Here is a 12,189-nt window from a genome sequence, read left to right on the forward strand (position 1 = left end):
ATTTGTATCTATATACCGTATCTGTATTGCATCTGTATTTGACTGATAAAAATATTTAAGTACCCAGCTGTAATCTTGTAAGTCCTATTTATATGGCCCTCATATAAAGACTTATGGTGGGCCTGATTGGGCCCCCGGGCCTTAGGTTTGACACACATTCTCTACCACAGTAAACTCTGGTTTGCTTGTAGACTTAACTTTTACCATCTACCCTCTATAACTACATGGAAGTCAAACCTAAACCTTTCTGAAGAAATCTGAGATATTTTGCATATATTGAAAAGTTTCTCCTCTCTTTTCAAATAAATATTTTCAATATTCAAATTTTATATACATATTAATTTATTGGGGCTACATAATTACCTCTCAGCTGATTTACATGTTGCTGGGTACCTCATGTTCTTCAAAGACCTTTTTTTTTTTTTTTGACCGGGTTCTGCTTTTTTTTGTTTACTTTTCAACTTGCTTTGATCATGCAAAAACAGCTGTGCTAAAAAAAATATGAATCTGGGACAAAATTCATAGATGTAGTGTTATGTGTGAGAGAGGAATGTACAAACATTTCCTCAATCTTCCGTTATTTACTCTTTCACCAAGAAATCTTTCTAATCACTTGTCAGTTTTCCAGCAGCCACACTTCAAAGAGCTTCACACAACAAGAATTATAATGTACACAAGGAAAGGTCACTTCGGATGGTTCAGGAAAAACACCCAAAATTACATTTCCAATCAGCACAAAGATCTTCTTCTGTCTTGTTTCAAACCTATTGATGGAAAAACTGGCTGTCAAAATGAAATCGTTCGAGAAGGAGGGGAAAAAAAACAAAGGGAAGATTTTAGTTTTGTAGATGTTATAATTTCAAAAGACATATTTTACAAAAAGTCATTTTAGTTTAGTCACACATACATTCCAATTGACTCTAGTCATTAAACATTCAATTAAGCTCAATTATTCCAAATATTTTTAAAGGTTTTCTGTTGAAGGAAACCCAGCAGACTGCATGGAGTCAATGACTCGCACCAGTTGCTTGGTAGAAAACAAGACAGAGAAACTCCTTGGAGAGAGTATTTGTTAAAGACATTTCCTTTTTGCGTGTGTCTATAGTAGGCTTTGACAGATTCAACCAGACTGTATAATGCTTACGTTTCATAAATTTGATCTCAGTAGGTGGAAAGGTTGTCAGATGAGGTCAGGCAGTATTCTCTTTGAATGTGATGTCTGCAGATAAAAACTGGCGTGAGAATAAAGACAACCTGGGAAGATGTAGGTATGTTTTAATATGAATCGTTTATAATTTCATTTGGTAGTGTGGAGAATCATCCGTTCTCCATGTCTGAGGTTAAATAAGAGTCGGTGAGTTGAATTCATGAATTCCATTTATTAATACCAAAATACAGCTGGTCCATTTCTCACGCCACCTTTAGGAGGTAACAGACAAAATGGCCCAGAAGAGTTTGTGATCTCCTTTGTTAGCCTGTATCTAAGCTACGCCCCAAAGAGGGCGTTCCCTAGTGTGTCACTTCCTCTAAGCATAGCTCTCATTTGCATTTTCTAACATGTCATTTCCTTTAGCTTTAGCTTAGCAACTAGCTAACAGAGATAGAAGGAAAACACAAAATTATTTATTCTCAACAGTAACTTGATAAATAATTTGAATAAGTTGTTTTTAGCAGGAGCTCTTTCAATTTGAACACAAACATAAATAGTAAAATCTATTGGACTGTAAGGAACAGCCAGACTGATTGGGTCAACAAAAAAATCTGCACAGCCTCTCAGAAAGTAATTTTTCAACCTGCGTTGTTAAACAGGCAGGAGTTTTTAAAAATTAGGAAAACAAACTGTAGCCAAGCATCTGCTGGAGTTAAGGCAGACCAGAGATTAGCACCAGTTGGGTTTAGTCAAGGATCCCAAATACTGTGAATTTAAAATATCTTCATCTTCATTTGAATCAGCATGGAACATCTCTGAATGAAAATAATTCAATTTGGTGAAAACAGATAATTGAATTCCTTGAGTGAAGAATCTTAAACTTCCCAGTAAATGTATATTTTTTATTCATTCACTGGTATGAATGCTACGTATAACTACTTGTCATGTAGTAATGTCCTGCAGGACATTCAGTCTTCTATTTATTAGCTGATAACCGTTTAGCTGCACAGCAACAAAGGTATTTTTCTGCCTAAAAGAGAAAACGTTGCAGATCAACCAGGAGAAGAAGGTGTCAACAGGCCTATTTTCAGTTTATTATAGTAAAATATAGTAGCACTTCTGGGAAGTGGAAACAAGAATACCTTTTCAACTGACTCTCTTCTGAAAAGTGTTAAGGGGCAATGAGGTGCCCATGAAAGCAATTGCCTATATCCTGAGAAAACTAAAACCAATCTCAGCCATCTTGTACACATTCACTTGAGAGCACTTTCCTCTGGTTACACCGTCTTTGCCTTTTGTTTGATTGTTCTTTTGTTTTTCTTCTTTTGAACAGTTTCCAGAATGAATAGTGACAGACCAAGACCTCTTAATTGGTTTGTGGCCTCTCTGGACGTTTAGGGCCCGTTGAGGGTTTTTTGTTTGAGGCTTTTCAACCCTGACAAACACAAATATATCAAAGGGGTCAACTTCAAATACAGTGGGGAAAAAAGCAACTTCACAAAGCCATGCTGATTCTGTAGAGTAGAAAATATATTCGACTTTTGAAGTCCAATAAATCAAAAACTTCTTTGTCAGAGTAGGTCGGTGTTCCTCGTTAACTGCACCTCGTCAGACACTCTTCTACCCGACTAAGTGCTCCAGCTGACAGACGGTGACAGCCACCATGTACTGTAACATCAGTGTAGAAAAGCCCTGAACTCCATGCATCGTCTTTAAACACTCAGTTCATGTGTGAATCTCACTGTTAGGCATTAAATGTATCAGGTGCCAAACAACTAAGTGAATGAAAATACCAGAGAATCCTAGAAGCACATGGCAGCACCTGGTTTGAGACAAGTCAGGTCTCAACACATGATGGCTCCCTGCTGAAAGTCAACGTCAATAAAAGTGCTGAACATTTTAATTCTGAATAAGAATAATGGCTGTGTGCCCTGAAGCAAACTCTCAAATTAACCTTAGGCACTCTGCTTGAAAGCAAAGCAAGAGACAGCAGTGACTCAGAATAAGCTCTTGATGCAGGGGAAGAAACTTACTCAATAAGCCACTTTATATGCTGACGTCTACAAGAAATGGACTGGACTTTAATGCAGAAACATGGGACTGAGATACGCTGCTTTTAGTCCTTTAAACTCCACATACACCTGCTGTTTAGACCTTATAAAAAATGTTTAGATGAGTTTTTACACATGGTTTTTAGTGTAAATAATTTTACAACTTGAAAAGTCAGTTCCTTTACAAGTTACAATCCTAGTGAAATGATTTTCCTCTTAAAATCTTCTAAAAAAAAAGAAACAATTAATCAGCATCCTTGGCATTCTGAATCTTTTTGAAAACAAGATTTTAAGTATTCTACCAGAAATGTCCAACTAATCTATCAATCTGCCTATTGATCATCATCTTTTCTTTTCATAAAAGACAGGGACATGGGCCTTGTTGAGACTTTGGATTGTCTCTAATATCCTCTCAATAAGCTTAGCTCTAGTGGATTTTATCATCTAGATCATCTATATTATTGTATCCTAAGGACATAGTGAGAGACATCATTTTAATAGCATGAGCAGAGATAAAAGAACAAATCCCATTAAACTAGCTCTCAGGGTCGAACTGCAATATTTTCATAATAAAACAGACAGAACAGGCAAAATGGAAAGCAGTATGAATCTTTGCTTTGAACAGATATGAGTTTATTTCCTGATTGTGGCTATTTTTACTGCTGAAGTGACCTAGTTTTTGCCTTAGGGATCCACACGGCTCATCATATCTTGGTACTGATCTTTTTGCTACATCACCACCAGGACTGAGTCGGTAGAAACATCATCTTTAAACAAACTGAGAAGCTGCTGCCACATGTTGTTGACATTTCCATGATGCCTGAGGACGTTTTCTATCCTGTTAGATGTTATATGTGTCTCATTGGTTTGAGGTTTGGAAATCATAAGGCTGATTAGTTTTAGAGATCAGAAAAAAAACAAAGAAATCCTCCAGATATCACGTTTCAGGTTCAGTGTCTGTACATTCCCTCACGAGACACTAAAGGCTAAATTTAGTTGGTAAACTCTCACATTCTCCACCCCCACTCCTCTATTTGGTTCTCCGGTTGGCTTCCCCACTCTCTGCTTCTCCTTGTGCTCATTTTGTCGTCCTCTTGTTCCCTTTCTCTCATGCACTTTGACCTCAATCAGCGCAGACATGTGGGTGGATGGATCCCACTCCAACAGAGGCACCAGACCCGTTTAAACCTCAGCAGCCATAATCTTTCTATCTACTGATGCCTTTTTATGAATGTGTTGTACATTTGTAATACACAGACAGCATATCAAAAAGAATTAAGCTTTATGAATTTTATGGCACAAATTGAGATTAGATTATTGGATTAATCAAAATATTCTTTATTTTTGGCAAATCTACAACCATTGTCCTAAAAGGTTAGAATCTGATACTTTATTTATTTTTATCAATTAATTGTATAATTGTTCTGCAGTCTGATATTTAGCTTTTTTTCTCCCTTGTTGTCTCTTGAGATTTTGAGACTTTAGTTTTTAAACCCCAATTTTGTTTCTTTATGAAGGTTGCTTGTAAAAAAAAAGTTATTTTAGGATTTATGAGTTCTGCTTTTTAAGCTACACAATCACTGTGTAGGACTGAGGAAGATAGAGATTACAATAATAATCTCCAGCGTAGGACAAAATATTAACTTTATTGTCCCAACTAGTAAATTTGGCTCATCTAGTGAACTTATGGCACTGGTCATTTACTCCAGCATATAAACCAACAGTAACATCTGCAGCAGCTCCTGCAGCTTTTGTATTTTGGTCAGTAAAATGTGATTCTGAATTTGGTCGTTCTGGTTTTGGACAAAAGAATGATTAACGATGTGCAGCGAGATGAAGACAAACACATGAACATCAGAACACAGTGGCTTCCTGTAATCAAGAAAGAAAAGATGAGCATTAGTTAGTGTGATTCAGAACAACAGAAGAATTTATACTGATATTTATGTATTTTTGATTAGTGTTTCAAATCATCAAAACAAGACGTAACTTTTCCCTTTAAGCAAATTCAGATGATTAACATTGGAACCAAACCAGAAGGCAGAAGGACTCGCAGGACATACTAAAAATATTTGTGTCCCAATTATTTAAAATGTTCTAATTCAAATTTTTTATTTGGCTTCATGCATAAGGAGAATGTTTGAAGTGTGAGGTGCTTGACTGATGACCACTTGACGTTTTATTTTTGGTGAATGTATCTGAGGCGTCTGTGTGTTTAAAAATACATTAAGCTGCAGCGTAAGGTCCTGGATCCATGCATCCTCTCCCCATGCATGCGTGGGTTCTTATTCCTCCCACAGTCCATAAACGTGACAGTTGGGTTCATTTGTGTCTCCAAGTTGTCCTAAGTATGCATGGTTTCCAGTCCATCACAGATCAACACAAAGACACAAGACAAACAACCTGTCCAGAGTGTACCATGATAATCACATGGTACAGTCTGGACAGTGTACCATGTGGATAAGTGTCTCTAGCACAGGGTCAAACTCCAGTCCTAAAAGCTGCCCTGCAACTTTTAGATGTGCCTCTGCTGCACCACTTGAACAGAATAATTAGGTCATTAAGGCTCTGGAGAACTGATCTACACCAGGAGGTCATTAAGCCATTTCATTCCAGTGTTTTCTATCTGTGGCACATCTACAAACTGCAGGACAGCGGCTGGAGGCCTGGAGTTTGACCCCCCTTAGCTCTATACTGTAGACGATGGATGGACGTCTGTTATGTTGCAGCTTTGACTTCAACTGCATGTACTTCTACAGGAACATATAAACTCATTATTCCTTTGTAAGACGCCTCTTAAAAGACGAGCCTGCTGCATAGAATACAGATATCTGATAGAAAGTTCAGCTTAAAGAGAGAGAATACGTTTTGAACTAAATCTGCTCGGCAGTTGGAGTTTGTTATATAACATTACTTGTCACTGTTTTTCCCTCTGCTGGATGTGTTTTGGATGGATTTGTCATTTAATTAAACACTCACCACAAACTCCTAGATGGAAAGGCCAATTGCCTGAATGGGTGCTTGACAGGACTGATCCACATTGTGGAGCTTCAACAGTGAGGCTATTCTTCAGTTCACAGAAAAATAAAAATATAAAAATATAAATGACCCGACTGACTCACCAGTCTCTGACACCACAAATGGCAATTTGCTTCCATTCTAAACTGTCTGGGTCAAGCTGTAGATGGACTGGAGGAGACCTATAACAACCCTGCCAAACCAGCTTGAAACCATCCAAAAGGTCAAATTTGAATCAAAACATTAAATATTGCCACATTATATAATCAAAACAAGCCAAAGTTTTGATAATGATAAATTAGCTAAATGCATTTTCAACACAATCTGGGTGAGCAAAAATATTTGAGCTAAATTGAAGGCTTGCCATCTGCTGACCATAATACAGTATTTCCTCTCATTTGATTTGCCACATAAATTGGCAATTTGCTTCTCCTTTGAAAGCCATCCGATCAGATTGCTTGGCTCATTTAACCTCCTGTGCAGAGACGGATGGAGTCGAGCCCAACTGATTTCACTGTGGAGGTTGAGGGGAGCAGCTGGAAGATCTGGAAAGCTCTCAGCTATTACTTATTTTGATACCGCTGCTATAATAGCGTCTGTGTCGCATCATTGGAGGTTGATTGCAAATTTAATTCATCTTTTTCATTTTAAAAGACAGTCTCAGAGCATAGAGCTGATAAATAAATAAATGCCAGGGTCATTTAAAAAGGAATCAGTTGCAGGTAATAATTAAAACAAAATTATTACAAGTCTCAGAATTAATTTCTTGTACATAACAAACATTAAAAAGAACTAGGTATGAATTAAGGTCGCTAACAGCAATTTAATTGGATTTTCTTATTGGTAAACATAAAAATGTTTTAAATAAATAAACTGTAAATGTATTTATCAACTATTATGATATTCTATAATATGATTTTGTGACTTCTCTTTGAAGCTGCTTATGTATGAGTTTGCAGTCACCTTAACCCAATTATTTATATTTGTGTTATCCATTTAATGGATTTTACTAATAAATATCTCCACAAAGTTCCCACAACTAAATTACTTTTTAATAAGAAGATGCCAGCACAGGTTCACAACACTCTGTCTGTCTGTCTGTCTGTCTGTCTGTCTGTCTGTCTGTCTGTCTGACTGTCTGTCTGTCTGTCTGTCTGTCTGTCTGTCTGTCTGTCTGTCTGTCTGTCTGTCTGTCTGTCTGTCTGTCTGTCTGTCTGTCTGTCTGTCTGTCTGTCTGTCTGGTGAATTCAAATAGCAGTCTGACTACAGAAGCAGAAAGATTAAATTGAGGATATTTGTCTTCAAAACGAAAATCCACTGGAAAAGAACTTCTGTTCTAATTGTTTTTCTCCAGTAGTAATTTTAGCTAGTATGTTATTTGTTTATCTCCTTTATAGAAGGTATAAAAGCAACTCTGTAGAGATGATCAGGGTTACCAGTTTTGGCACTGAAGACATTTTGGTATTCAATTGGGCAATCCTTTCAGCTGAAGAGTTTATCATGATGTGGGATCTTGTTTACAGCAGAGTCTGTGCCCCGGATCCATGGTTTATGTTTTTTTCTATGAGATATCAGTGAGGTATGACTAAGAACTAAGCTAACGTACATACTTCTATGGAAGGCTGTTGCTGGGCAGGAAAATCAAAAACACTGATCATATATAACATTTACAGAATAAAATGGTCTGCCTTCTTGTAGATTTTATCCAAGTCAGTTTACTTTTTGGTTTCCTGCTGTATGTGCAACAACTGTAGGAATCTTGCTGAAGTTTCCATTATTGTTGTTCCAAGGTTTCAGGGATTTTACAAAAGCCGATGCTGCTTTTGCTAAATAAAGGGTCTGGCGATACATGTTATGTCCAAAGCTGCAGACTAAAGTGTGTGGTAAAACATTTGTTCTTCTTAACATAATCCTCTACAGTTCCTGTTGTATGTCTGGCATTGTGTGAAAGGATTAAGGAGTGCAGCTTAGTTCCACAAAACTATAAATGTTTGAACACAGTAAAGCTAACCTCTACTACACAAAAACCTAATTTCTCTATTGTGGCTCTTTGCACCTTGAACCGAGAGCCGTGTTCCTTCCAGCTTTGCCTTTCTTACTTTGTCAGGTTTTTTTTTCTCTGTAGTTTGTCAGTTGTTTTAACAGCCTGTCCACCATATTTCTGGGCTCATAGCAGCTAAAGATCAGACATTTGAAGGATGTGTTCTCTAACTTGATGCTGTCAGGTCCTCATGTTATGCACATAGGCTACATATTTTATTGTTGAAATAAAGTGCTGCTGGACATGCTACATATATGAATGTGAGTTTCCCTTGGAATCGCCAACACAGGTTTTAGGTCCAAACTCTAAATACATTGACTAAATGTAGCTGTTTCTGATATTAATTCAGAAATGTTGAACTCTCCAGATTCTCTGGCAGTTTTCATACTAAAACATTTTGCACGTATAAAAACAGCAGAATAACAATGAGAAAAGAGGGAATCTATCTAGAGCACCTTTTAGTTCCAAGCTTATTCCCTCAGTGAAAACAAAAGCTTTTCCTCTTCAGGTGAAGAAAGCTAAAGAAAATCCTCTACTTTCCTCTACTTAGGTTTGATGTTTTTCTTTCACGCCTTCGTCACTGGAGACAAACATTTCCTTTGAAATTGACCTCAAATTGTATTATTTCCTCAAGATTCTTTTGTATTATTGACCTTTTTGTGAAAGTTACAATGTCACACTTTTTGAGTCTTTTGTTAAAGTCAGTGATATGTATTTATAACCTTATGCCAATATTTCTCACTACACTCTGACATAAAACTGCAGGCTGTAATGTATAACATATTGCCATAACTGGTTCTTATCAAACATTCATATTAAGTTTTAGAGTTTTTCTTTATAACACATCAACAATGCATGTAGCTTCCAAAGGCAGTGGATTGATGTACTGTAATTGTATCATGGACATGCACAGCTTATAAAAGGCATTAGCTTTCATCTTTCTTTGATATTGGTGATGAAAATGCATAATTGGGCTAAATCTTCTGTGTTTACATTGTTTCTTTCTGCTGCCTTTCATCGAACAAACAGCCATTGCTTTCATAAGGCCAGTATTTTTATCAGTGTGTTTGATGCAACTTTTTGAAAAGTTACATTTTTTTGTTTGATTCTTGATGTGCGAAACAAGGAAGATGTTTTCTGGATGAGTTTTGACACTTTTGAGGACAATGCTTATAAGTTATTCATTGCACTGTGACACATTTTTCAGAAACTGGGAAAAATCTGCTAAAAATTTCTGCGAGCATGCATCTTTTTATTTTATCCTATAAATAACCATCTTACTGTAAGATAATAAGCCCTAACTGCCAGTTAGTGATCAAAGAGAGTCATGAATGTGGGATGAACCATGAATCTAAAAAGAGGAGCTCCCTGGCATTTCAAGAACCACACTTAATAATTTACAAATAGGTGGGAAGTAGAATGATTGTTTTGTGGTTTAAAACATCCTTTTATCTGTCATTGTGTCTGTTCGTTAGCGCTGTGTTTCCAGCTCATGGTATAAATGAAAAGCCAACCTCGACAGAGGCTCTTCGTGATGTGAGGCGTACACAGAATCATTTGGATAAAACCTTTGCCCTAGTTTTCAGAAGCTGCCTCTGTTTTCCAGTTGTGCCCCAGTTTTAGAACGGTTCCCATGTTGTGCTCTGATGTCAATGTTCTGGTGTCTGAACCACTGACTGTTGTTCTCTTTCCTGGCATTAAAAGCAGAAAGAAAAATGATGGTTGCTGTTGCATTGAAGGATAGAAACAGCAGTGGGTGCTGTTGCGTTTGGTTGCACAACTGCTTAAACACCAACACAAGTTCAGAAAAGACAGGAGAAATGAAAAAGACTGAAGTAGGTGAGAAGAGGGGCATGGTTCATAGAAATAATTGTAGGGAGGAGTAAACATTACTTATGAATATTTGAAAACAGAGTGAAAGATGTATAACATTATGTATGTAAGATTTTAGCTAAATAAGTGATATTAAGGATTTAAAAGGGATGGAAAGTAAAAAATGAAGGAGAAACTGAGGAAATGTCAAAGTAAGGAAACTATTATAAGATGATAATGACAAAGGACAAAAATGATTCATGTAATGAAAAAAGATATGATAGACTAAATGTCTGAAATTTAAATGTCAGAAAAACAATATAAAGAATCAGCTGTACTAAAAAAATACAGTGATTTTAATTTAGGATAAATGGCAAACATGGATTTTAAGGAGAACAAGGAATCACAAATGGTCCTTCTGACTACAAGTTATTATCTTCAGTCTGCTAAGCTCTGTCTTTATTTAAAATACAAAGTCAGCTATTATTGTCTATTATTCATGTTATATCTCAACCTGGTAAAAGATATTTTTCTACCAGGTTGATCTGTAAATGATTGTGCAGATTTCATTGTTATTTGTCTGCCTTTTTAATTCAATGTGATTCTGTCATGTAACTAATTTGGTTTTGTTGTGATGCTTTAGCTATTGATCAGTGTTCACTCTAATCTTTGACTTCACCATGTGTAGAGTTGTTTTATTGTGGGTTAAAGTCCCACAGTAATTATTACTCTGAAAATGTTTCCATGAAACACATACATGTCGCATATGTTTGGCAGTGTGAACGGCCCTGGCGAAAAAATCCGATTTGACAAAAAATCCGAATTGGGTCACTTCAGGCTGCAGTGTGAACATAGCCTGAGGTGACTACCTCCAAAGTAGATCAGGAACATGAAATGAAATCTGCCATTCAAAAATAATAATGCAGTCCAAATAGCTGCAAATCAGAAAAAAGTTGACCAAAATTGCTCAGCCTTTTTTTTTTTTTTTTCTGTTTTAGAAAAATGAGTGAGGTTTAATAGTTGCTTTTGAGAGCGATGGATGCAAAGTGAGGAAAAGTCCCATTTTTAGTGCCATAATTGATGGACTACTGAGAATTATATGACTAAACCTCTCTAAATCTGAGTCATTTGGCTGTTAATAAAAACAAAGGAAGGAGAATGCCAGTGGCTGAGTGGTTAGTTCCTGTCTTAAATAGAGAGATTTATGTATCTTGGTAATGTCATCATATTGATGACAGAAAAATGAACTGGAAGATTCTGGTTTTTTGCCAATGAATATGGAAACTTGGTCTTTGGAGCCAAGTGGCATCAGGACCCGGCCTTGTGTGTGTGTGTGTGTGTGTGTGTGTGTGTGTGTGTGTGTGTGTGTGTGTGTGTGTGTGTGTGTGTGTGTGTGTGTGTGTGTGTGTGTGTGTGTGTGTGTGTGTGTGTGTGTGTGTGTGATGGAGAGACTCTTTCCCTGGACTGAGGACCTCTCCTGGAGTGTGTGACCTACCTGCTGTGGGCTCCCCACCTGACTGCAGTCAACTCATCACATGCTGGGGATTTAAGGAGCTGCCATGTCTTTTTGGGTGGAGTCGTGCCACAGTGTGACTTCTCCAAGTAATACAGCCAAGTCCAACAGAACATCATTATTTAATGGTCCATTAATTTACCAACATCATTTCGGTCAGTAAGAACAACAATGTCCTCAGTAAGGATTATTGAGAAGCTCTACCACATTGGAGGACCTCGAAATGCACCAAGTTTCTGTTGATCTGAACACAGATCAACAGAAACTTTGGGTGTTTCCTCACCTTGGGATTTGTTGGGGCACTAACCCACAAGAAGAAGATACCGGGGAAAACTAAACCACACTTTAAAAGAAGAACATACTTCTTAGAGTCAGCGTAGGTAATGTTACCGGGTAGATGATTAGCAGATACCTGTAGTCTCTCTGACCATGATAAGCAAAAGATAGATGAATGAAAAAATCATGAAACTAATTCCAGGAAAGTTTCAGTTTGTTCTGTTTTTTCATATGTTATTTTCCGATAAACCAGTGAATGTGAACCCAGTGTTTGTGCTGCCTCTAACTTCTGAAATTCTTTGATAAATCAAATATGCAACAATGACGA

The 12,189-nt window shown here is 37.0% G+C and overlaps 1 protein-coding gene across 3 annotated transcripts in view; it reads left to right on the forward strand.

Moving 5' to 3' along the window:
* Positions 1–12,189, forward strand: part of LOC102217456 (glutamate receptor-interacting protein 2-like) — a 192,978-nt gene that overhangs the window by 83,665 nt on the left and 97,124 nt on the right. The gene's annotated exons all lie outside the window — the stretch shown is intronic.

Source organism: Xiphophorus maculatus, chromosome 20 (genome assembly GCF_002775205.1).
Source record: "Xiphophorus maculatus strain JP 163 A chromosome 20, X_maculatus-5.0-male, whole genome shotgun sequence".
NCBI lineage: Eukaryota > Metazoa > Chordata > Actinopteri > Cyprinodontiformes > Poeciliidae > Xiphophorus > Xiphophorus maculatus.